Source organism: Apium graveolens, chromosome 8, assembly GCF_009905375.1.
Source record: "Apium graveolens cultivar Ventura chromosome 8, ASM990537v1, whole genome shotgun sequence".
NCBI lineage: Eukaryota > Viridiplantae > Streptophyta > Magnoliopsida > Apiales > Apiaceae > Apium > Apium graveolens.
In genome coordinates this window covers 14,551,680-14,574,495 of record NC_133654.1, presented here as the reverse complement: position 1 = coordinate 14,574,495, position 22,816 = coordinate 14,551,680, and the positions used below count along the sequence as shown (strand labels likewise).

Below are 22,816 nucleotides of genomic sequence, written 5' to 3'. Positions count from 1 at the left end.
GTTTGATCATCATGACTATAATAATATAATATTGTAATTAAGATTTAGTGATGAGGACTAATATTATAATTAGTATTTAATCATTAAAATATAATATAGGGTCACACATCACCCCTATTTAATCATTATCATTTAAATAAAGTTATCAGAATAAAAAAATAATAGTACTTTTGGTAAAAAATATTTATATCAAAAAATAAATAAGCCAACTAATTTTGTCAAAAAATAATTCTTACGTAAAAAATTATTTATAAATTTTAATGTGCATGGCACAAGTGTAAAATTAATTTTTTATATTATTAAATAATGAAAATATTTACTATATATTTGGTTATGAATATTACAAATGCTATAAATAATAAATTTTAAAAAGAAATACAATAATTATAAAAAATTAATACAACTTAAAATAAAATACAATTTTAATAAAATGAAAAATAATACCATTACAAAGTATGTTTTTTAAATGTTATTACAAAAACCGAGAATCTAAAAAATATTATTAAAAACACACTTGAAAACTAATGTACAAACTACAATCAACATTTCAATTCAGTGACCAAACTCCTTTAATTATGTGTTACAATCAAATATAAAAATGTAATAACAACTAAATGAACAAGTTTGAAAAATATTTTTTTTTGAAAAAGAAATTATTTAAAAAGAAATATGAACAAATATATATTACATGTTATTAGAATGTTAAAATATTTAAGAATAAAATAAAAGAATAATTATGCATAATTGTGAAATACAGTTATATATATTATTAACACTTTAAAAGCCGTAATTTTTATAAAAAAATTATTAATATATTATACAAAGGTTGTCCTGATAAAATATAAAAATGTAATAATAAGTAAATATATAACTAAAAAATTTAAGGAATAAAATTTTTGTATTAAAATTTAGTAAAATAAAAAATAATTATTGATTTTAAATTTTTTATAAAAAATATTTAGAATCATTCCGCGCATCGCGGGTATAAAGCTAGTTATCTTTTAATATGGGTGGGCTCTAATGCCAGAAGATTAAGGGGGTGTTTGGTTCAACAGTATTGGGTATAAGGTATGGGGTTGGAATGGATAAAACTCATACCTTGTGTTTGGATGAGTATTTTTAATTTTAAAACTCATTCCTCAAACCCATACGGTATAGGGTTTAGAAACCCATGTACAAAGGTGGGTATGGGCCATATCAAACCTTCAGGTATCATTTATCACACACGTCACTTTTTACGCTCGCTTTTTTTTTTCCCGGGCTCTGCTCACATCTTCCCGCGGCCTTCTTCTTCCCGCAGCCTCAATTTCTTCTTCCCATCTTCTGCTTCAGGTACGTTAATTTCTAATTTCTCCACTAATCTGATAATTTTGCCTTTATCAATAATCAAGAAGGCATATATAATTCAATAATCAATAATCAAGAATGTATATACATATATATGAATTGTAACTCAGATGTATGTATATATATATGTAATTGTTATGTGCATATATTTTTATAAGTATTATGTGTGTATTCTATCTTATCACTTATGTATTTTTTTATGTATGTTTGATTTATAAATTTGTGAGTAATTTTATACAGAATTGGATGAATCTGGACTATCATTGTTAAAGAAGAGGAGGAGAAGACAAAATGAACTACTTACGACTTTATTAGTTATTATTAATAATATGATAATCATGTATTTGGTATTGCGTACAATTGGTGTGTCTACGCATAGAATACATCGAAGTAGAGATAAAAAACGTCACAGACTAGAAAATCTGAATGAGTTGATCACATATAGTGATGTTGCTTGTAAAAGCCAATTACGTATGAACAGACAAACTTTTTTTGTACTTTGTGAGATGGTTAGAGATATTGGGGGATTGAGAAGTACTCGGAATATGAGTTTAGAGGAGATAGTGGCTATATTTTTGTACACATTGGCTCATCACAAAAAAATAGGACAGTTGGAACATATTTTCTTAGAAGCGGAGAAAGTGTGAGCAGACAATTTAATTTGTGCCTTCTTGCGGTTCTTAAGCTACATCAACATTTGCTGAAAAAGCCTGCCCCAATAACAGAGGGTTGCAAGTCAAATAGATGGAAATCCTTCAAGGTACATGTTGGAATATATAAAATTTACTTATTTAATTAAATAATTAACTTTAATGATTTGTATGTGGGTATAAAAGATTATATTTTAATTTTGTAGAATTGCTTAGGAGCTCTAGATGGTACCTTTGTTAGCGCTCATGTAAAAAATGAGGAGAAAGGACGATATCGAACACGAAAAGGCAATCTTGCAATGAATGTCTTAGGTGTATGTACACCAAATATGGAATTTATATTTGTCTTACCTGGATGGGAAGGCTCCGCACATGATGGTCGTGTTCAACGAGATGCAATATCTAGGCCTAACGGTCTGAAGGTGCCTCAAGGTAATAAAAATAACTAAAATAATAAATCTAGTGAGTTTATCAAGATTCATACTAAATTTATTCTTTTTATTTTATTCATGTTGTTACTATTTAGCTGATGCGGGTTACACAAATTGTGAGGGGTTTCTTACACCTTTTAGGGGGCACCATTACCACTTGAAAGTATGGGAAGATCGACAACCAGCAAGTGCAGAGGAATATTTTAATATGAGACACTCCAAAGCAAGGAATGTAATTGAAAGAAGTTTTGGCTTATTGAAGGGAAGATGGGGAATTTTAAGAAGCCCTTCCTTTTTTCCAATCCGAACCCAAGCTCGTATAGTAACGGCGTATGCTTTATTACATAATTTGATTCGCAAACACATGCTCACAAATCTTGAGGTTGATGATGATTCAGATGACACTGGTAGTGATAGACATAACGATAGCGAGGGAGATGATAGTGATGAAGAAATTGAATACATTACCCTTGTTCAGTCATCTAATGCATGGACTACTTTCAGAAATGACTTAGCACAAACTCTATTTAATACTTGGAGAGCTAGTTAGGGATGCATTATCTTTGTTATATACTTCAGTCATTTGTACATTTGTTATGTATCATGTCTCAGTTTTATTTAGGATGGATGCAAGCAGTCAGAGTTCAAATAGTGGAAGGGGGAGGAACAAGCGTTTTTGGAAAAAAAAGGAAGAAGAAGCTTTAATTAATTGTTTGTTGGATATGAGTATTGACCAACAATGGAAAGGAGAAGGAGGCTTTAAAAATGGCTATCTGAATCACTTGGAGCTTATGTTGAACATCAAATTTCCTGGTTGTGCTTTGAAAGCTATTCCCCACATTGAATCGAAAGTTAAATGGTTCAAAGATAAGTATGTTGTTATTTGTGAAATGGTAAATAGAACTTCTGGGTTTCAGTGGGATGATCAAACAAAAATGATTGTTTGTGAGAGACAAGCTTATGATGATTTTTGCAAGGTAAATGAAATGCCACTTAATTTATTAATCATTGAAATATTTATATCATTGTTACTAATGCACGTATTTTTTAGAATCATCCCAAAGCTGGAGGATTGTGGAGGACTCCTTTCCCTTATATTGACAGGTTAGATCTAATTTTTGGTGTTGATAGAGCCAACGGTACTGCATCTGAATTGCCAGAGGACTCTATACATAATCTCGAGGAGACTGTGAATCTGGACATTGACTATAGTGACGACGATTCTCCATTACAAGCCCCTGCCAAAAAAATTAAGAAAGAAAAGGTTCCAAAAAGTTGTGAGAAAAAGAAACCTACTCCTTCTATAGATTTAACATCCAATCAAATGGCTAGTGAATTTACAGGTTTTATGAAGGATATGAGCAGTCATTTGGCAACGATTGCGAAAACAATGCATGCCACTCAGGAACGTGAAACAGAGGTTGTCGAGCAAAAAAAAAGGTTATTAACTGAGATTGCTAGTTTACCTGGTATTACCCAAGCTGAAGCAATTAGAGCTGCAAGTATGTTTTCGTCAAATCCAAACCAGATGGATGTTTTCTTTTCAAGTCCAAATGATGCCTGGAAGAAAGAAGTGGTGCTTGACATAATTAGTCGTAATCGTTAAGTTGGATTTTTTATTTTCATTTGAATTTAATACTTAGCATCTTGGATTTTGATTTTCTTTTGAAACCAGTACTTTAGTTGTATTTCATTTTTAATTATGAATTGGATTGTAATGCTCATTTCAGACAAATCAGTTGTTGTTTTTTTGCTTCTGTTTCTGTCCTCTGTTACTTTGGTTAATTTACTTGATGCTTTAGTTGTAATGCTCTTCTTGATTCTGGATCCCAAAACGACTTCGACGATTCATGTACTTGGAAACAAATATCAGAACAAACTGCTTGAGATCATAGATGGAAGGTAATTTAGTATTTTCTTTTCCCTTTACTGCTTGTTGGTGTATTTAGTATAATATCTTTACTCTTGAAAGTTATCCTGAATTGAGTAAATAGTTATTATACTAAAGTGTTACATTTAGTATAAATTTTATCCTCTGTTACTTTGGTCCGGGACGAAATTGTTCAACAATCTAATGCAAAATCAAAATGGAAGAATATCTGTAACAACGAGCAGGAAAAGATTGCAGTTATATTATATCTCAGTATTTAATTGTGTGAGTCTTATTTGGATTTATCAGTATAAAATACATGATATGCTGCTATTCTTTAGTACATGCTGGTAGTTTTTGTTGCCCTCCTAAACGACCATGACTTAAAAGGCAAAGTAAGTTCTCCTTAATTGAAATTAGTCTATCATGATAGTCGGAAGGCTGCCAGAAATACTTCTGGTTCTATGTTGCAGTAACTTCATGAGTTTTTGTTTCAGCAGAAGGGACCGGAGTTCACACATACAGCTAAATATTAATCATGGATCATAGCAGCAACTGCTCATTTGTCAATTTGTCATTTGTTTCATTGTTGATCATGTTGAACTGAAATCTGAAAAGCTGTTGGGGAACTGTAGAAATAACAGTTCCATATCTATGCAGACAAATTCATTCCACAACATTCTCCTAACCAAACAGAGCATAGCCAGATCATACAAACTTGGATACCATCATCTCATACTAATAATTTCATTTATATCCTACATATAGCTTTTGAAAAGGATATATTTTTATCTATGTAGCAGATTAAAGTGTTATCTTCTGTAAAGTACCAGGATGTCACATTTAGATTAGTTGGTAGAAGTGATAATCACCACTCAAGCATAAAAGCATCACCTTTGGGAACTGCTTCTGTATTCCGAACTTGCTTCATATAAAGCAGCAGACTTGCGAATGCAAATAAGTAAATAACAATGAACCTACAGCCGCGTTTTTAGCTTATGGGTTTGAAAGGAAGAACAATGAAACCATTCTTGTTTTGGACCTTGGAGACGCTGCTGCTAATAAAATTAAGGGTCTTGTAGAAGAATTTGGTCCAGAGTGGCGATGCAGCATATCATTCTGCAAGTTTGTCTGATCACATTAATGTTTTATCCTGCTGCCAGATTAAAAAAAAATCTTTTTCCAATCTCAAGTGTTTTCTTTTAGCTGATGTTTGATGCTAATTAAACATGTAAATGTCACCTATAATTAAGATCACATGGGTTGTGCAAAAGTTTAATAAAATCGCAAAGCTGAAGTGGAAGCTGGGTGATGTGTTGAGCATTTACAACTTGACTCATGCAAATGAGGCTTCTTAGCATATAAAATGTTACGCATTTTGCTTCTAATGTATTTGCTCTGGTTTTACTTGTATGTGAGCTCGGTTTATGCCAAGACAATGTTGATAAAATAATTAACTTGCGAATATTTTAATTCTTGTTAAGTAAAGTGGTGAGCACTTTTTATTTCTTGATTCCCACGAGTTTATTAACCAAACACAATGTAAGGGTATCATTCCCATTCTATTTTTGAACCAAACAAGATATATCAAGTATCAAATTCCAAACCCATACCAGTTTAACCCGATTCCTCATTCCAACCCTATACCATCCCGCGAACCAAACGACCCCTAACAGATCTCACCCTCATTTTCGTGTTCTCACATGTATGCATATGACCATGTTTCTGAATTTTGATTTTTTTGTTACTAAATTGATGTTTATTATAATTATTATTTGGTTAGTTTTGTTTTCATGTTTTACCTTAATTTATGTAATTTTTAATATGTATTTAATGTGATTAGATGGTGGGAGGTTTTTCCTTGTATAAAACTTTGACTTAAGACTTATTGTGGCTAATAGTCCAAGATATATAAAGATAATTGATTAATATTAATTTATTAAGGTGTCTCAGTTTATTACTATCAATGTAACTTATTATCTATTTTGGTAAGTTCATTTTATTTGAGTGTATATGTATTCATTTAATGTAACCTTTTGTGTTAGCCGGTTTTAAATTTTGATAGCATTTAGTTATTATTATTAGCATTTAATTGGTTATTTTTAATTTTGTAACCTCTTCTTTGTTGTAACTTCCATGATTTATACCTTTTATTTGGTGAGTTATAATTTATTAGCTAATTTAATTTTGATAGCTACTTAATTTTCTAATTAATTTTTTTTTTATCGTAGATAATTCGCAGCCGCTACCCTTCGGGTGCGCACTGGATAAATCCTACGGGTTCACGCAATAACCTGCAAATTACGTGAACCAAGGTAAACCGGCAGTAGTAATTAATTTTCTAATTACTTAGTTTTGTTTAGAAACAGTAACCATATCCCTGATGTATTTGACTTTGTGCATATGTTACTTTTGACCAATTATTTAGCCAAGTTTATGTAATTATTTATGGACTTACTTGTCTATTAATAAATAATATTTATGGTCATTATTGGCTATATTAGATTTTTAGTCACAGATTTCGTATGTATTATTTTTTTATTTTTTTTGACGAAAGGCAGAGATTTTATTAACTTAATAAATCCTTCTCAATACAAGTTTGAATATAGGTAGGAATAGACCACCTATCAAAAATACGACCTGGATATCTATATGATTCCCTAGCAAGCTGGTGGGCAACCATATTTGCAGATCGTTTTACAAATAACAATTGAATATTGTTTAAACGACGCACAAGATTCCGATATTTCGAAATAACTTCTCCAAACCGGGACCTCATGGGAGCAGCAGACCTAATCGCTTGGACCACAACCAAGCAATCAGACTCCAATATAACCGGCAACCATCTCTTCTGATCTATCCAACTTAATGCTTCTTTCACTGCTATAGCCTCTGCAAGAACTGGGGCGAGGGCCTCTGCCTGTGTTAGAACTTTAGCTTCAAGAAGCTGTCCATCCGAATCTCTAGCTACCATTCCAAAACCAGCTTCGTTTCTATCTTCAAAGATAGCTGCATCAACGGAAACCTTAACTGTGTTTAGTTGGGGCTTTACCCAGGTAGTCACTCCATCTCCAGTAAACTGTGGTTGAAGAAGAGTGCTAGTGGACCTGCTCTGGGCGATTATCCATTGTGTAAGGTACTGTTTCGCTGCTGCTACTACTTTGTTAACAGATGAAAATTTCTGGTTCCAAACGACATCATTACGAGACCTCCAGATGGCCCAACATAATGTTATAAACTCAGCTCTTTGCTTTGCTGTTCCCGAACCCAAAATCAGTTCCATCCAGCTCATAAAATCCATGCTGGGATCGCACATAACCTCTATGTTCAATAGTCTCCAACACTGTTTTGCAAACGGGCAGGTGACCAGGCCATGTAATATGGTTTCGTCTTCTCCATGACAAACAGGACAAAGAGTTTGAACTGGAACACGTTTGCTTTGTAGCTGAGACAGTGTAGGTAAGCACTGTGATAACGCACGCCAGACTAAGTTCAACGCCTTAGGTGGTGCTTTCACACTCCATAACAACTTCTAAATGCCTGGGTTTTCATGTGCACTCCATGCACCCTTCTGGACCTGTAACAGTTTATACGCAGTTTTTACAGAATACATACCTGAATTTTCTAATGTCCAATGTAACACATCTTCATTACTTTCCTCACGCAATTGAATGGCTAAGATCTGCCTCTGATCTCTATCATTAAAAATATCTTTTATAACCTCAACATCCCATTCTTTCTTGTCAATGCAAAACAGAGATGATACCTTTTGGTTTTCAATTGATGGAGAAATTGTAGTAATACACGGGTTAGCATCGTCCAGAAGCCAGGGCTGTCCTGAAATGTTTATGTTTTCCCCACTGCCTATGCGCCATTTTACTCCATCCAAAAGTAATTGTTTTGCTGCAAGAATGCTTCTCCAAATGAAACTCGGATTGTGACCCATATTAGCACTTAGAAAGTCCCCACCTGCAAAATACTTGGCCTTGAAGATTCTCGATACTAGGCTCTCAGAATTGGTGATGAGACGCCAACCTTGTTTTCCCAACATAGCTAAGTTAAAGTCCCTGAAATTTCTGAAACCCAAACCACCTGCGGTTTTATGCTTTGCCATCCTATCCCAAGCCATCCAGCTTATGCCCGAGGAAGTGGTTTGCTTTGAGTTCCACCAGAACTTTGACAGTGCCTTCTCTATTTCCTTCGTTATCTCCAGTGGTAACAAGAAGACTGACATAGCATAGGTTGGAAGAGTTTGCACCACTGACTTCACCAATACTTCCTTTCCTGATCTGGCCAATTTTTTTCCATCCCAACTTCTAATTTTCGACTGCACTTTGTCTTTCAAAAACCCCAGGATTACTGTTTTTTTCCTCCCTATAACGTTTGGTAGTCCCAAGTACTTACCATGCTCATCAGCTTCCCTCATTCGGAGGTTCAGGCAAATGCTTTGTCTGTTGTACTCGATGACGTTTGAGCTGAAGAAAACCGATGATTTTTCAATATTAACCTTCTGACCCGAAGCATTTTCATATATATTTAACAGCTCCAAAACTTTTGTTGCTTCTGTGTTATCAGCTTTACAGTAAAAATAACTGTCATCGGCAAAAAGCATGTGTGAGATTGAGGGTGCCCTTCGACAGATTTTTATTCCATGAATCCACTGCTTCTGTTCAAATCTGCGGATCAAAGCAGATAAACCCTCAGCATAAATAATAAAGAGATAAGGAGAGAGTGGATCTCCTTGTCTAATACCTCTCGTAGGAATTATTGGACCCATCTCATGTTCGCCATGAATTATCGAATATTTCACCGTAGTGACAGTTTGAAGTACTAAGTGAACCCACCACCTCGAGAACCCCATCTTTAATAAAATAGCTCGCAGAAATTCCCATTCGATGCGATCATAAGCTTTGCTCATATCCAATTTTAACGCCATAAAACCATCCTTCCCTGATTCTTGCATTTAAGATAATGCATGACTTCGTAAGCTATCATGATGTTATCCGAAATTAATCGACCTGGTATAAAAGCACTCTGTGTTTCCGACACCACATCATTAAGCACTTCCTTTAGCCTGTTAGCCATTACTTTTGTGATTATTTTCATCACCACGTTGCACAAAGCTATAGGTCTAAGCTCACCTATTACTGTCGGATTTTTCTTCTTTGGTATTAATACCAGATTTGTATCATTGAGGCCTTGAAGCACTTCTCCAGAAATGAAAAATTCCTTAGTCAAGCTGATAACATCCTCCCCCACTATACCCCAATGCTTCTGAAAGAAACCTGGCGTCATGCCATCAGGGCCTGGCGCCTTATCTGGGTTCATTTGGAAAAGAGCTGCTTTAACTTCTTCTGCTGAGACTTCACGCAATAACTCCCTGTTCTGGTCCTGACTTACTGTTTCATTCACACAGGCAATCACTTCTGCATTATCAGTAGCCGCAGCAGCAAAGAGGACTTCGTAATAACTAGTAATCAGCGGCTGTAAACCTGTCTGCCAATCCACCCACCTGTCATTGCTGTCTTTAAGTTTCTGTATATGGTTCGTACGGCGTCGAATATTACAAGATGCATGAAAATATCTTGTATTTTTATCTCCTAACTGTAACCATAGCTGTTTAGACCTTTGTCTCCAAAAGATCTCCTTCTGGTCTAGAATCAAGAACAACTCTTCTTTGGCTTCCTTATACAACTTTGTAGACTGGGCATCAGTAGCTCGTCGAAGCTGTTGCAGTTGTGTCTTACAATTTCTGATTCATCTATTGAAACAACCAGTAATTTCTTTTCCCCAAACCTCTAAGCTTTCACCACAGAGCCCTATTTTCTGCAGAATGTTGTGGCTTCTATCAACCTCCCAGTTATCTTTAACAATCTGTGCGCATAATGGTTCAAGTAACCAAGCATTCTCGAAATGAAATTTCTTTTTTGGCATCACAATTTGAGTGGACCTTGGATTAAGAAATATCGGGCTGTGATCTGAAGGAGAGCCTTCTAAATTGTATAATTTCGCCAGTGCAAATAAATCCCACCATGCATTACTTACCAGGGCCCTATATAATCTTATTTCGATCCAAGCAGCAGTGTCACGACCCCTTTCCCATGTATATGGATGACCATACAGTTCGAGGTCTTTCAGTTCTGTATCATCAAGGACTTTGTTGAATCCATCTATAAGACGTTGGGGATATACAGCACCCCCTCTTTTTCCCCCTGGCTTACTATATTGTTCATATCCCCTATAACACACCAAGGTAAATTGGAGTCACGAGCCAAGTTTCTCAGTAAATCCCACGTTCTTTGTCTAAGGTTTCGGTCGGGCTCCCCGTAAAATCCTGTTAAGCGCCATGGTTGAACTCCTTCCATTTGAACTACGACATCAATATGATTGCATGATAAGCTGAGGAGCCTAACATGATCAGCCTCTCTCCATAATAATGCTAAGCCACCACTTCGACCTTGGGCTTCAACTACTATCATCCCTTGAAATTTTAATCGAGAACGAACCCATTCCATCTTGTTTCTGTCACTTAACGTTTCACTTAAAAAAACAATTGAAGGTCTTTCTTTTCGGACAATGTCCTGAAGGAACTATAACTTCCGGGGCGACCCCATACCCTGGCAGTTCCAACTTATGGTACTCATGATGAGTGGCGGGCCTGCAATGCAGCACCCGCCAAAAACAAGTTTTTTTGGTTCTCCATTTCACTATCCTGTGGGCTTGAATCCATCTCCTGGGCTGGGCTTTCTGTTACTTCTGGCCCATATATATTATCCGTTCTACGCCTTTTAGGATCAGTCACAATTATCTCATTTGGTTCCACAAATCTCTCAGTCCCTTCTAGATAAGTGCTAATTTCCTGGCTTTGAGGTAACAGACTTTTATTGTTGACAATCTGTTTTGAAAATTCTCCTTGATTTCCTCCTTCAGATAATGTTTTTTCCACCACCTTTCTTCCCAACAGCATCCCTGATTTCTCGTGGTTTATCCCTTCCATATTTGTTGCGATCCCCTCATCATTGGCACCAATTTCGGTTTCCATTTTACTGCCGTTTGTCCTTGCCGGAGTAAGAACTGCACCGTCTGATCCCCGAATCCACTGATTTCCTGCCACTTTTCCTTGGTTCCTCGGCTGTGCCCTCAACGAGCTGTCATATTTCCTTGTTCCTTGACCCTGGGAGTTATCAAACAAGAGCTCACAAAATTTCTCCGTATGGCCTATTATACCGCAGTAGAAGCAAAATGATGGAAGTCTTTCGTACTTGAACTGAATCCACATCCAGTCACCTCCTGCTTTCTTTAATTTCATCTTGCTTTTTAATGGACGAAAACAATCAATAGCTACTTTGATTCTCAGATAATTCTTGCACATTCCTTGAAAGTTTTTTGGGTCTGATTCCAAAAATCTTCCCACGTAATTCCCTATTGATTTCAGAATGAACTCTGAATTGAAACCAATAGGCAGGTCATACACTTGCAACCATATGTGAATCTCCGACAGCTTGACATCTTTCAGTTGCTCATCCGCATTCATTTTCTTTATCAGCAGGACTTGTTGGTTAAAAGTCCACGGCCCGTCATTCAGCACTCTTTGCATATCCAAATCATGAAAGAACTTGAACAAGAACATATTCGTCCGGTTAGTTTCTTCCATAAAAACACCTTTCACCGGTCTCCAGATTGATGATAGTGTATCCTGCATGGCTAGGAAGTTCACCTTCCTATCCGTTAGAAAACATCCCACCAAACACCTCTCCATTCCTCCCTTATTCGTGTTATCAGGGGTATCTTCCAGAATGAGTCCATCATCGTCCTCATCATTCAGGGAAAGATTTGCGTACTCTTCCTCCAGATTTTTTCCACGTGACGAACTTGCCATTTGAATCAGAGAGATAAAGCGTACAATGAAACTGGAAATAAAAGTTTATAATGTAGATGAACCCTAAAACTCACCAATAGATGAGACAGAGAAAACTCACCAATAGATGAGACCATGGACGGAGGGAGTATTAGTTTTCGTATGTATTATTTTTAAATGAATTCTATTTTGTCTTGCTAGTATTAAATGAAAATTTGGATTATCATTTTTTATAAAAATTTAAATTCCATATTTGATTTTATACATGTTGCCATCAATCTATGTTAACAATTTTATGTCAAATATATTTATCTATTTTAATGTGCTTATATCAGTGCCTTTTAAAATGGCTTTTGACAAGTGTGATGAGGCCTATATGGGTTTTTTGGTGCCTTATAGAGGTATTGTTGTGTCATTCAATGACGATTTGTGTCATCCATATATAACTATTTTGTGCCATTTTTATATGACTGTTACTTTTCATTAAATGATGAATTATTTTTAAGTCTAATATATAACTTATATGTTTTAACGAAGTATCTAACCAAAGGAATCTCTTTGGTTAGATTAGATATATATATAGGATTTTACTCAATTGAGAACCTTTTTTTTGTGATATATGAGATCTAATCTCAATCATAAAAATTTAAATCTATTTTTAATCTAGATCATTCATTTTAAATTTCATGATCTTCTCCAACCAGCATCTCTTCCATCTTCTTCTTTCTACTTACCACCCACCACCACCTCCAACCACCGACAACCAGCATTTCCGGTCACCACCACCTTAGGCGATCACCAGAAAATCACCACCGGCAAACATAAAATCACCACTGGAAAATTAGAAATCACCATCGAAAAATAAAAAATCGCCGCAACCGACAACCGATAAACAAAAAATCACCTCTGGAATAAACAAATCACCACAATGAACCACTGCCTATACCCACCAAATCCACCACCAGCTCAATTCATCAACTCCGATCACCACCATTATAAAAAATTCATCATATTCAACTATAAACACCACAATCAAATCCACCATCTCATCATCACCACCACAAACCATAAATCACCACCAGAAAATCATCATCACCACCGTCTCCGACCAACAATTTCACCCACCACCTATAAATTACCACCATTATACAAAAATCATCACCATATTCTTATAAACATCACCAAATCATTTATTAAACACCACTTTCATCTGCTCCTAACTTCATCTTCTCGGACTTATACCACCGGCACCACCACCACCATTACTACCGTCTACATACCACCAACACCATTTACAGACCCTCCAGATCCGAAAATAATCACCAATTACACAGCAAAATTACTGAAAATGAACTGAATAACATGCTACATGATTTGGAATCGAAACTATCCTTCGGGGAAGGAACAAAATACGGCTCAATCGCCGGAAAAATAATGGGGCTCCGGCCACCGATCGTTTTAGACGGAGAGAGAGAGAGGGAGGGAGGGAGATGATCTGATTTTTCCGGTTTCAGCAGTGGTGGTTGGGGGCGATGACAGTTGGTGGAGATGGGTGGTGGATGGCTGATGGGTGTGTTGGGTAGAGAGGTGGATGAAATAGATGAAGTTTAAAATAAAAATTAAAATGTGTGGTTGTGATTAGATTTAGGGATAAAAATGAGTGGTTGAGATTAAATCTCATAGCTCGTTTTAATTGGGGTTCTCATTTGAGTAACTTCCTATATATATATATATATTAAATCATTTTTAATATCTTACGATGTGATTTAAAGAGTTTGTTTTATTTTTCAGGTGCAAATACTAAGGTGTTCTATTTTCAGACATTAAAATCTTATTGTCTTAGTGTCCGGAGATTATGCGTGTCTTTCGGTTAGATGATGAACTTTCTTGAATGAAAGAACTCCCTTATTCCAGATTTTATCATGAGCGAATTCATGACGAAAAAGTCATTCTTGACAAAAAAAATAAGATTTTATAATATGTGTTAAGGTTTAATCTTAAGCGTACGGTCAATTTTATATTTTACAAATATACTATTATTACGTCAAAACCACATCAATTAATGAATGTTAATGTTATATACATGAACGATTATGCGAAAATAGTTATTTTATTGTACTCAATTATTTAATTTGATAAAGTTTATTCCATGTTGTAAAAAAATAATTACTTTAGCAATTAAAAATTTATTGTGTAATTTGTATAGTAGGGATATTTATCCAAAATAATATGCAATCTTAAAAAAATATAATATAAATGAAACATAATATAACAAATCATTATTGATAGAATTTTTATAATAAAATTATTTTAATATATAATCTTAAGCATACGGTCAATTTTATATTTTACAAATATACTATTATTACGTCAAAACCACATCAATTAATGAATGTTAATGTTATATACATGAACGATTATGCGAAAATAGTTATTTTATTGTACTCAATTATTTAATTTGATAAAGTTTATTCCATGTTGTAAAAAAATAATTACTTTAGCAATTAAAAATTTATTGTGTAATTTGTATAGTAGGGATATTTATCCAAAATAATATGCAATCTTAAAAAAATATAATATAAATGAAACATAATATAACAAATCATTATTGATAGAATTTTTATAATAAAATTATTTTAATATATACTCACCATTTCGTGCAAAAACTTATTTGAATATATACATAGGTTCGTGTCTCGCACGAGTTTTTACGCTAGTTTTAATGATTAGTTCTACATGCACAAAATTAGTCACAAAAATAGTTATAAAATGATGTGACAAATTAGGTGAGATATTTTAATTGATGTTATTTATGTGGATACATGGGGTCATTCAAATAAAAACTTAGCACATGTCATTTTTGTAAAATTTTATACCCATTTAATAGGACCAGTATTTTCTATTTTGAATTTTTAGGGGGTCACTTAACTAGTATCTTAGAACATCTCCAATTAGGGGTGAACACGGATGACATTTGGTGGTTTTGTTCTAAAAAATGAACCAACCCAATATAATCGGTTTACAAAAAATATAACCCGTTAACACAAATATATTCGTCAAACCCAACGCTATTATCAAGAGGTTGGGTTAGTTCGGGTAGGTTTGGGTTATAATTAAATTGAAAAAAGTAAAAAAATTCCAAACATTTGTCAACCGAGCATAAAATAAGAGCAGATGCATAAGTTCTTATCCTGGTATATTTATGTTCTTAGTTGAGGAAATACATACTAGTTTACAGCCTACTACAGAAAGGTACTCGAGCCTAAAGGTATTGTAAGTGATTTTATTGTGGGCAAGCCATGTATACAAGTCTAAAATTGAATATAATTAAACAATGATGGGGGCACTTTATGTTGCATCTAAATTTAATTTGGATACATATGCATTAACCAATCTCTTAAAAAGGAAACGAGTTTAGCAACATACAGTTTTCATCCAAATTTAGTTACCGACTTTTATTAGGACTAGAACGGCGAGGCAACAAATATATATTTGTTGTGCATGATACATTCATATAAAATGGCAAATATATATTTGAACATGGATACAAAAAGCTGAAAAGCTTTAAAAGGAAACTAAAGATATAATATAGCTTAAAGCCTTAAACTTCTATGTTCAAAGAAAGACGAGTACTATTTTTAATCGGTTTGGGTCGAGTTGGTTCAGGGTTATAATCAGCCAAACCCTGACCTAACACAATTTAATCGGGATTTTTAAAAAATAAAACCGTTCAAGTTACGGTTTTAAACGTATCGACTTAGTCGGCCGAAAAGGGTTGGTTTGGGTCGGTTTTAGTGGGTTGGTCGGGTTCTGTTTAACCCTATCTCTAATGGACTTTTATCTCACTTTTTATAAATAATATAAATTATTAGCTATTAGTGATTTAATATGTTTTCATCTTCAACAATACTCTTTAAATTGACTCCTTAATCTACTTTTTTATTATTAAAAATATCTTGAATTAACAAAAAAATAAACGTAAGTGGAAAGAGAAAGACCGTGTTATTAAGAATATATATAAAATAATATTTAAGAATGAAATTTGGCTCTTAAAATTGAGAAGAGAGGTTAGAGCATCTCCAACAGACTCTTAACTCATTTTTTAAAAATGATATAATAAATTAGCTCACAACAAGATAATGTAGGTTCATCTACAACAATAATCTTTAAACTCATTTTTTATATATTATTTTTTAATTAAAAGTAAATTGAAGTTATAAAAGGACAAAGAAGAGAAAAAGAGAAAGAAAGTAAAAAGCATGTTTTAATATAAAATATAAGTTGAGAGCTAAGAGCAACTCCAAAAGATTCCCTATTTGTTATCCTAAGGTGTATTTAAGGAATGAAGCTAAAAATATGCTCCAACAGAATCCTAATGAGTTCTTATTTCACTAAGATCCTTCTTCCATTACTTAAAAATAACTAACCTACCCATTCTTCTTAGCAAGTGCTAACTTTCATTTAATAATATAATATTAGAGCACTTTCTTTCTCTCTCTCTATTATGTAGTGTATGAAAAGTACTTTTAGTAATATAATATCAAATAATGAATCAAGATAAGGAACATTTTTGAAACTCAAAGTCCTTATCAATGTTCTAAATTACTAAGATTCAATATTTTATATTAAATATAAGGTATGAACTAGGACTCTATTGGAGTTGCTCTAGTGACTCTTAAAAATTGGGAAGAGAGAAAAAGCTCTTAAACTTTTAAATAGCCTCTAAGAGTCTCTTGTAGCTCAAATTTTAGCATCACTCTTTATTTTTAAGCTTAAGAGCTCATATAAAGAGCCCATTGAAGATGCTCGAGCAAGTATCTTAAGCCAATCCTTATATATAATATAAAAAATTGGCCCTTAACACTTTTAGATATGAATAATTAGCTTGGTTTCCTACAATATTACTTATATCTACTCCTTATTTAATATTTAATAATAAAAATGCATAATTTCAATTAAAGTAGGAGAGAGAATGATGATGTGTTCCATATTTAATTATAAAATATAAGTCAAGAGTTTCTTAAAAAGAGAAGATGTTTCCTATAAATAAGAAATGAAGAGGTGCTATTTGTGATATAAAAAATCACTAAGATATTGTTGGAGTGAGTTTTTTTCATCTCACCCTTAAAATCAACTTAAGAGCATGAATAGCTAACCTATTAGATTTTCTCTTAGAACACGTCTGACAGTCACTTAACTCGTCCCTTGTATGTAATATAAAATATTAGTTCTTAGTATTTTAAGGTATGAATAAAGAGTTTTGTCCACAACAATAATTCTCATATTTATTACTTATCTAGTATTTTAAAAGTAAAAATACAATCTTTTCATGAAAGTTAGAGATAAAGATGACGTGTGTAATATCCCGACTTATTTACTTAACATTTGGGTTCGATATATATTAAGCACTATAAATTTTAAACTAGTAATGGACCGAATTAAAGAATAGATGAAAATCTTATATTGTCTAAAGTCAAAGAAATATAGGCGAGCTAATGCGCATCAGAGCCCATGACTAAGGAGGGACAAATTTTGAACTAGTATTACTAGGCCATTAGGCAGATCATGTAGTAAGTCCAATTAAACTCACAAACTTGAAACTTGTTAAATGACAAGTTAATTAAAAATATATATGAGTAAAAAGATAATTGAGATCACACCATTTTGATGTGGGACAAGTTGTCCTTGAGTTGTATAAGTTTCAGATGTCTATATATATAGAGAAAGGAGGGTATCAAGTTCTTTACTTGATCGATGTGGGACAAATGTTCCCTAACCTTGCATATGAACCTAAGTCCATATATAAAGGGGAAGGAAATTAATTGACGTATTTTCTTATCAATGCGGGACTTAGCACTCATACTTTCAAGTTTTTGTATCCAATACTTAGATTTTTAAAGGTTTTCTCATGCATTGGCTTATAATTCAAAATTTTAGACTTTAGGTTATTCTCAAAGAATGTCAAGATGGTTTTGCACCATCCGAGTTTTAGAACTTATGCAAGTCATATAGAGATTTATATATAAAAAAATCCTTCAACACTAAAGGTTTCAATGTGGGACAAACAGTTATATTTTTCTCAATAAATAAGTGTTAGTAAGTCACAAGCACCCAGGTCAAGGAATTCATGTATTATTGCGAATTTTCCTTTATAATTGAGTTAAATTCTCAAGTTCAAGACTTTTTAAGCTATCTCTCAACATCTAAGTGAAGTCTAGATAAGCTCCATGAAAACTCAGAAGCAATCCTTAAGAAATATATAGAATTTGGAAGAGTTTACCTTTGAAAACTCTTTGATGTGGGATAAAATGGAGTGCAATACAATTCAAAACTTGCAACCAAGTCAAGTTTATATAGAGTGTGGGAGATGCCTATGCTGTAAAACTTTCAATGTGGGATAACAAGTTATACATGGGAAGTAAAAATGACCAAGTACCATAATGAGAATAATAAGCATATCTAACTAGAATATATAGAAGAACTTGACCTCAAAATTTTAACAAGTAAAAGTAAGATGGATGAAACTAATGGCTGGGTGAGTTTTAAAAAGGGTGCTTATACGTTTTAGATATTGTGTTCCTTGCTTAACTTTTTTTTCCCTACCTATCTTTGTACCATATTGAAAACGAGAAGTGCAGTATATTAGAATAAATAGAAAGGTACCACTATTTGTAATTGTGAAAGAGACATAAAAAAAGGAAGTCATATGATTATTTTTTGCAAAACACGAATGTTAGGTTGAATTTCTTAAACTATATTTTTCCAACTTCCTTACTATTGTACCACATCGAGGATGTAGAAATAATGAATCCTTACTTTCCTTATTTAAGTTTGTATAGTTTCCTTAAATAGAACTATCCGCTTCGGTTGTTTCAACCAAGGAATTCAGTTAGTTTTTCTTAATCACGAACTTAATTTCTTTATCTTATTTAGTAATTTGGTAATTATTAGTTCAGTTACAAAACAAATAGGTTATATTAATGATAAAATTTATGTGCATTTTGAATTATGTATTTAGGAAGGAAGATCGATAATAAAATCAATTCGAAGTTCGGGATTCATAGAGAATAAATTAAGCGGTGCACTGTAAGTATATACTGTACTGATTCATTGTTGATGTTTAAATGATGATTTGAGTTTGACTAATGCTTCACTAATAAAAAATGAGTATTCTTGCATTGATATTACTGAACTGATGATGATACTTCCTAATCGGAAGTAAAGCTAAACCGATTATTTAGCTGGCCGAGATCCCAACTTGATGAATTGATGAACCTGTCATGCTTGAATGCCCAGTTTTAATCTTGGGAGAACTATATGATGAATTTTTGTTGATTGTAGTATCTTTCATGTCTCTTTATTCGAATATTTGTTTGATAAACTTTGATTTCTCGAATAAACCTCAGTTGAATTCTACTATATATGCTTACTGAGCTTTCTGAGCTCATTTGTTTATGTCACTAACTTCCACAGGAAAGAACTGTGGAGAAGGATGTTCAGGAAAGGATGAGAATGTGATGAACTAAGGCTTAGTAGACGATGACAAGCGTGTAGTATCTTAATGAATAATGCTTGTGTAATAGACTTATGGTGGTATCGTGAACTTTGGTTGTAATACTTGGAATACTGTAAGCATTATATATTATTAATTAAGTTTAAGGTTGTGTAAGCATATATGGAGTTTATTGGTTTGGTTTGGCGTTCCCGGGTTCAGGTTTCATGAGGTCATCTCGGGGTCCGGGGCGTCACAACGTGTCTCATGTTTTATTATAAAATATTGGTTAAGGAATCTTTAAAATGAGAAGAATGCTAGTTAATAAAGAGCAAGGTGAAGCTATTAGTGATTTAAAGAGTGATTATGAGATTGTTGGAGCACATATTTTTTTCCCACTCCTTAAAATTCATCGTAGGAGCTTGATTAGCTAGTTTGCTGGACTTGCTTTTAGAGCATCTCCAACACACTATCTATTCAAACTCTTAACTTATAAATTGAGGAGAGGGAATCAAAATCTTGCTCCAATAGGCTTCTTAAACTCACTCTTAACTTTAATAGTCTAATCTTTCTCCTCAATTTTAAGAATCAAAGTTCACTCTTAACTATTATTTTATTATATATCTTTAAAAATATTATCTTCCTCTTTCCACTTTATTTTGGCTTTTGTGAGTTCAAGATATTTTTAATAATAAAAAATAGATTAAGGAGTCAATTTAATGTAGGGATGCTCATGGGTTATCCAACCCATTATAACCGACCCGACCCAACCCAACCCTAAATTAGGCCGACCAAACCGAACCATCCAAAACTATGGGTTAATTGGGTTGATTTTTGATTGGGCCTTTTGTAATGGGTAGGGTCAAAGTTTAGATATTTAAAACCTTAACCCAACCCAACCCGGTTATATATATATATATATATATATATATATATATAGAGAGAGAGAGAGAGAAAGAGAGAGAGAGAGAGAGAGAGAGGGGGGGGGGAGGATCAAATGGTAACTCCATTTGATCAGGTAACTTAGTAACTAAATTTGAACCGTTAGATGGATTTTGTATAAATAGTTCAGATCATTTGAAAAACATAAAAAGTAACTAACTAAAGGACGCTAACACGTTAACAGATGTTTAAAAACCTAATTAACTTGCACTTTTAAACACCTTAATTTGTTTAATTTTATAAAACAACGTTAAATTTAATTTTTTTAATTTTAATGTGCTAAATGTGTTTTTTAATTGCAACACAACAAAATGCATTTTAAGATGAAAAATAAAAAAGACATGTTCAGTGTTGATGTGTCATGTAAATTTAAAGAAGAAACAAATAGAACTCTAGAAAAAAATACAGGGGATCAAAGTCTTAAAGAAAAAACAATTACTATAAAACATAACAATGTTAAAAAATACAGAACATTAAAGAAAAATATCCAGTACACAACATAATTACATAACATGTTAAACATACAAAAATTACATAACATTAGTTAAAAATACGTACAAATTACATAATATTAAGGAATAAATCCTATAAAAATAATAATTACACAACATAAAAATAATTATAGGACACATAATTACTAGATGCAAAAAAATTAAAGAACACTACAATGTAAAATTCTTAAAAAAAACACCACCACTACTAGAAATATGGGATCAGACATCGGTTCTGAACCGATGTTAAAAAAAAACTGAACCGATGTCTTCGCGTGTGATGTTAAATGTCATCAGCCTTTGACATCGGTTCACAGCCGATGTCTATTACAGTGCTATACATCGGTTTTAAGAATAATTCTGATATCTTTGCAACAAATTTCAGCTTATGTTACAGTATTTCTAGGTGAATATGAGTATATTATGGGGTAATTATCCATTAAAATATGAAACCTACAAGCTGTAAAAGACATTTTTTTAAAATCTTTCAAACAAACCGATGTGAAAGTCTAGATCAGACATCGGTTATGTTGTCTGACCGATGTGAAATGGTCCATCAGACATCGGGTACTTTTATCAATCGATGTAAAATACTGGGTTAGACATCGGTTTCGTTCATTTGGTGATGTTAAATCCTTTTGTTTAATATCAGTGTTTTTTCTAACCGATGTTTAATCTTTAATATTATAAAATTTAAGACATTAACTATTGAAAATTCGATGTTATTTTGCTTAAAATACATTGATTTTTTTACAGAACCGATGTCAAATGACTATTTGACATTGGTTTTTGTAGTTCTTTTTCTTTTAAAATTGTTTCACCTGATGTCTTTTGTTCATTTTTACATCGGTTTTAAATTACCATTCTGATGTTAATGTACTGTAAATTGCATATGCCATCTTGGTACTATTAATAGCCCGGGGAACCAATTGTATTTTTAACCAGAAAAATACCAACAATATGCAATACATCCAACCAAATTTGTAAAAACATAGAGGTATACATTGATACCAAATTTACTAACATTCAATCCAACAAGAGCTCAATTCGGACATTACTTTCCAAGTCTAAAATAAACATCCCAACTAAAAACAATAAAACCTAAATTCCAAAGTTATTACATCCAACTTTCGAAACATATTTGACTAGTTAATATGTACCACTTGGCAAATTTTGACAATTCCAAACATAAATCAAAATGATGGATGTAATGGTCACCAAACATCCGTTAATTAACCACCAACCACTAGCAAACACATCATCAATTCACATAGTTCAGAGGAAAACTATATATATAGATACTTAGCATTTTTACATCTTGTCTTGGATAAATTGAAGCACCTCCATCCGCACCTCATCCAGCTCCTGCCTTGTGTAGGACTTTCGAGTTTTGGCTGCCCACTATAAAACACAAGTAAAAATTAGCAACCAGAATATTATTAACCAGAATTGCCATATGTATAATTAAATATAAACAGAACCAACTATTTATAATTTAACCAGAAGAGGACCTTTTCTATATTTAACCGTAATTTTCTTCGTTAATCCAAAATTATACCAGATAATTCCTTATCACTAATAGTTATCTATCATTACTAATAATAAAAACAAGATCCATCTGGAAATCACTAATAATAAAAACTGATAATAAAAATGGCACTCATATTTATCTGTTCTGAAAAACTACACAAAAAAATTCTACATGTCATCTATCGGAAATGATTTGCATATATAC

General features: G+C 33.1%; 1 pseudogene; it reads left to right on the top strand.

The window, feature by feature from the left end:
• Positions 1-1,820: 1,820 nt before the first annotated feature.
• Positions 1,821-2,978, top strand: LOC141679315 (uncharacterized; annotated as a pseudogene).
• The last annotated feature ends 19,838 nt before the right edge of the window (positions 2,979-22,816 follow it).